Genomic DNA, 5,146 nt, shown 5'->3' with positions numbered 1-5,146 from the left:
CACTCTATTTATTTATTTAATTTTCTTAAAGTTTGTTTTCTGCTTCTCCCGTCTCAGCCCAACAGCTGGCTTGGCCCAGATCTCGTCCTGCGGTTATTCTGCTCCAGTTATGGACCTGAAGGTTACGCTGAAGCATGAAGTGTGCGAAGAACCGGTTCGCTGAGCTGAACAAGGTCCCACTCAGACCAATAACTTGTAAGTGGATTCTCATACACACCCAGTGGTTCGGACATGCCCCACTTCAGGAGGCAGAAAAGAATTTGACTTAAAGATTCACGTCAGCATCAAAGTTACAGGTTAACATCAGGTTCATGCACCAGTGGGACTCACCCCACAGTTTGAGAACCACTGCTACAAAGCATGCTTTACATCCAGAAATGTAGCTAACCTGACATTATTCTGGGATTCGGAGGGTCCAGTTTAACGGTGTGAAAAGTGTGTGTCCATAAAGGAAAAGTTTTCTGTGAGGAAAACCCACACAAAGCCCTGGCTTCATCCAGGGTGAAGCTGTGACAGCAGCAGATTACTGCCTCTGTAATGCCGGGGTGTCCACACACTTTGGCTTTGTTATACATACTGAGCAGGACAAATGTGTTAGTGCTCCCTGGTGGATAAAGCGCATTACAACAACACTGCGTATAAATTACCTCGAACAAATGGAAATTTCTGTACAGTACTACACTACTGTGTGTGTGTGTGTGTGTGTGTGTGTGTGTGTGTGTGTGTGTGTGTGTGTGTGTGTTCTGTGTGTTCATAGCCCATCTTAGATGGAGTAAAACGAGCCAGGCTCTGATGTGTACTTGAACATTGTACAACATTTATGCTAGAGTATATAAAGACTGTAAATGTGCACACACTGCCATCGATGCGTTCTCTGCGTGCACTGATTAAAAGCTTATAGTTTAAGGGACGAGCACATTCCTGATGGGAAGGAAACGGTGGGCACTGACTCCGCCTGTCCCAGAGAATATTTCAAGGGCAAACCTGTTGATGCGATCTGCGGCAGGGCAGACAGGAGGCAAGACGGGGAGCGAGCGAGCGGGTGGGAAGGCAAAAAATAAAAATGAATGAGTTGACAAACGAATGGGTCCCAGGGAAGCGTGAGGAGAGATGATGCATTAATCTGTGGTGGTTGAAAAAGGGGGGATGTTGTAGAGTTGTAGGGCAGCCAGTACTCAAAGAGCAGAGGGAGGGAAATAAACGGGAGGGGTGGAGGGAAGGGAAGAGAGAGACGGGAGGGAGAGCGAGAGGATAAATCCTTACTACATAATGATTAGAGCTCACAAGCCCTTCCTGTGACATGGAGTGTAGGAGTCAGGATTACAGCCGGCCAGAGAAGCCAGAGTGAAAGCTCTGCTGATGGGCGAAGGAGGGGCACAGGTAGGAACAGCCCAAAAAACAACAAGGCATACAGGACAACAAGTGCAGCCAACTGAAGGCTAGAGCAAGCAAGGTGCGCTTGGAGAAAGGTCACGAGGAAGATCCAAGAATTTCCAAACTCCAGCAGTTTGCATCTGCACCTCTGTTCCGGCCATCTGTCGCCGGCCGCCGACGGCTTCGTCCCGGGCAGCTGGATCATTTCTCAGAGCCTTATTTTGATGGAGTGGCAGTAAAAGTACCGCTCGCACCAGAGGAGGACGAAGGAGGGAGTCTGGGAAATGAAGAGAAGGGTCACCCTGCAGGACCTGCGATAGATGGGGACACACGATGCGGACAGGTGTCAGAGACGGAGTAGATCTGCGTCTTCACAAACCGGGCAGTGACGATCAAGGACGCGGGTGACGCGCTGAAGGTTGAGGATTTCTTTTGGCGCAAGTTTCTGGCAGCTTTGTTAGTTTTTTTCTTTTTCCCAGAGACTCACTTTCCAGCCAAGAGAGGAATTATCTTTCCCCCAGAGTTGCGCGGCTGGTGAAGACTTTAAAAAGGCTACTGCTTCACACAGATATGCACACTTGAGTGTTTCTCCTAAATTCCTCCTCAGTTTCTCCTCCTGGGACACATTACCTGAAAACAGTCTTCAGAGGTGTCCCTGTCAACAAGTTGGAAAACTAAACCAAAAGCGCATCCGTGGACGGCTGAGATTATATCAACTTGCTTTGCTTCTCCTTTTCCTCCTCTGGCACCTGTTCACCTTGATCTCCCTCCGTCACTCCATCTATCCTCCTCCTGCTCCTCTTCTTCCCCCCTCCCTTTTACCAGCGAGTGATAATGTGACCTTCTGCCAAAGTGCTGGAAACCATGCCACCGTCGCAGCGGGCTCCTCTGTTGCTGCTACTGAAATAGACTCAAACAAGTGCAGGGAGAGGAAGAGCGAAAGGGGGAGGGAGATACGAAGGAGGGAGGAGGAGGAGAAGACGAGGGCCAAAGGGGAGAGAAAGGAGAGGAGGAGAAGGAGGGGAAAAAAAGAAAACGGGGAACAGGACGGCTGAAGCTGCACACACGGCATGAGTGGTGACGAGCCAGGGCTGGATGTGGATTGCCAACACAGGTAAGATCACCTTCGTCGATCGCATTATTTAAGCACCGGCGTGCTCCGATCAGCTTGCAGTTACTCCTGGTTAAGTATGGAATTGCTTTCTGCTTCTTTGGAGTAGTTTTGTTTGTAGTTTTGTTGAGCAGAGTTTCCTCCTGCTGCTTTCTGCTTTGGGTCAATAGCAGAATTATCAGAACGCAGAGGGGATCAGATCAGAGGGGGTACTCGACAGCATCCTTGTCAGAGGGATCAGACGACACGCTGCGCGGGGCTTTTTCCGCCTCTTGTAGGTGGCAGTAACTGTTGCTTTAACTCACCGAGCTGCTGGGAGGGGGGGATTAAGCAGAGTGGATCGATGCGTCATTGTAAACAGTTAGAGCAGCTGAGAGGGCCTTTTGATACATGCCCGCCGGACTTGAGATACCACTGCTGCAGGGGAAATTGAACTGCCACTGAAGAGTGACTTCACAGGATGTGAGAAAATGTGTGCTTGCTCCAATTACCGAAGGATTCGTTCTAGCGTTTTGGCTCCAGGAGGACGCGGCGCCTTCGAATCAAATCTTGTGGCTCGAAATTAGAGATTTATTTAGAAGTTAGCCAAGAAAATTTGTCCCACTCAGACCAATAAATACAAGGAAAACAATGCTGCTGATAAAACAAACATGGAACAAACTATATTTTATCTGACATGTGCCCCAGGATCACTAACACCATCAGCTCTACAATTTAATAGTGTCAGGACGCATGTCTGCAGCAGGAACTCAACACACAGGCAGGAATCCATCCGGAACAAACGGCCACATTATCCATCCCTGAGTGAATAACTGACGGACGTCTCTTTATCTCAGAGTAACAGATTCTTCTGTCACAGGCCTTAAACACGACTCAAGTCGTTTTATTTTAATGCGTGGACAGAAAGTGAATATGAAAAAGGGGCTTTAACGATGAAGAGGTCAGAGGAAGGGAGGCAGTTTAAACGAGAGGCGACGGTGAGGGGGGGAATCCGCGGGGACGTTCTGCCGAGCTGGACACGACTTCTTTGAGAGCCGAGGCTGCTGCTGTCCGGACACCACAGCCACGAAGGATGGACACAGACTGACTTTAACCTGTTTTTAAGGCTCACACAGGTTATTAAACGCCTACAGAAACCTGTGGAACAGTGTTTCCTGTACAGCGGCCAGACTCAGACTACAGCATGTTTGTCTGTGTCAGAAAATGTGTTTGTGTGACCGAGACACTTTCACTGCATGCATGATGTGATCGGGAATTACAAAAGGAACACTACGCTGATTTAGATAAGAAAACAGAGGACGAGGTCACACAAACTCATCGGCAAAGGTTTTAATGAGCTTATAGATCACGGGAACAAAAGCCTGTTTTTTCCATAGACTTCTACACAATCCAAGCCAGAGGAGACGCCCTCTGCTGGCTGCCACAAGGAATGCACATTTAAGGCACTTCCCCACTGGCTTCACTTTTCAAACCTGGAAATGATGCCTGTCGTTTAAATGCACACACAGCCACACACGTCCAGACCAGAAAATATACTCATTTAAGAATTCTGGCTTCTAAAATTAACCAGTTTAATAGGGATTAGATAAGAAGTGGGCATAATTTCCACTTTGGCACGCAGTTACTTTGGTTTGAGATCCATTAGGAAGAAAATGAGTCTGCTTTATGTCCCTTTTCATAGTTTGCAGATGTCCTCTTATTTATCAGGCTCTAAATTTGGGTCTTATGTGTCCTCGTGGGCTTTTATGCAATTAAAGAGTTTTCATTTACACCGCCTATAGAAGTAAACGCTCCAAGAATTCATTTATTTTGAATCAAACCTAAGATTCATGCGATGTTGGAGTGAGGATGAAACTTCTTCGGTTAATCGTGGTTATTTGTTGTAAAATCGCAGGTCCACAGGTGGAGGTAAAAGTCTGTTTTTCCTGCAGTGAGAGCAGAGTGGGAGCGGGGGGTGGTGAGAGTGTGTGACAGTGCGGCAGCAGTTAGGCAGGTGAAAAATGGCTGTTCATTATGTTATACCAACCATATCCCAGTTTCAGTAATTGGGTGCGTGTATGTGAGTTCAGTACAGACAGCCTGTACGTACATGCGCACCAGAAACCAACCGGAGGATCCTCAGCCCATCGCACAACATGATGCAATCTCACTACATCACACACACACCTGCCCTTCAACACACGTGAGGACCTTGCCTAACTCAATAAATGGTTACGAGGGTTTTTACTATGATCGTCACTCTGCCGGCTGCACCAAAAACACGCTCAGCAGCAAATATGTCTGACTTATTAAACACTATCAGTTACAGGTTGTCAGGGAGGATCAGCCTTCATGTTAGCAGACACTGAACGAACCTTACAGCAGCACCGAGCAGCTGTAACGACTTCAAACATTACAGGGAAGGTTCTTATATGAATCTGTGGTCATGTAAGGCACACAGTCAGACAAGAGGGTGACAGCTGGTAATATCATTTTTCATTGTGAATCATGCAAAGCTTTTCTAAAGAGTCTAAGACTGAAATGCAAAGTTCATTTCTACTGTTGTGAAGTGTTTGCAGACAAATTGGCGTCTTCCAACCAAACTACTGACCCCCACAGCAACATAGCAGCTAGAGCTGGGCGATATATCGAGTTTTTAAAAAATATCGATATATTTTTATA

The 5,146-nt window shown here is 47.2% G+C and overlaps 1 protein-coding gene across 2 annotated transcripts in view; it reads left to right on the top strand.

The window, feature by feature from the left end:
* The first annotated feature begins 2,383 nt into the window (after positions 1 to 2,383).
* The window catches only part of grin2ca (glutamate receptor, ionotropic, N-methyl D-aspartate 2Ca), a 70,289-nt gene continuing 67,526 nt past the window's right edge, over positions 2,384 to 5,146 (top strand). Inside the window, exon 1 of one of the 2 annotated variants that reach the window (XM_005739931.1) lies at positions 2,384 to 2,488. The gene's annotated coding sequence lies outside the window, so the exon portion shown is untranslated. The remainder of the gene's footprint in view (positions 2,489 to 5,146) is intronic. The other variant, XM_005739932.1, reaches the window with a different exon arrangement.

The sequence above is a fragment of the Pundamilia nyererei genome, unplaced genomic scaffold, assembly GCF_000239375.1.
Source record: "Pundamilia nyererei isolate P.nyererei 1_Seehausen unplaced genomic scaffold, PunNye1.0 scaffold00095, whole genome shotgun sequence".
Taxonomy (NCBI): domain Eukaryota; kingdom Metazoa; phylum Chordata; class Actinopteri; order Cichliformes; family Cichlidae; genus Pundamilia; species Pundamilia nyererei.
The sequence above is the reverse complement of the archived record's forward strand: the minus strand, read 5'-3'. Positions and strand labels throughout refer to the sequence as shown.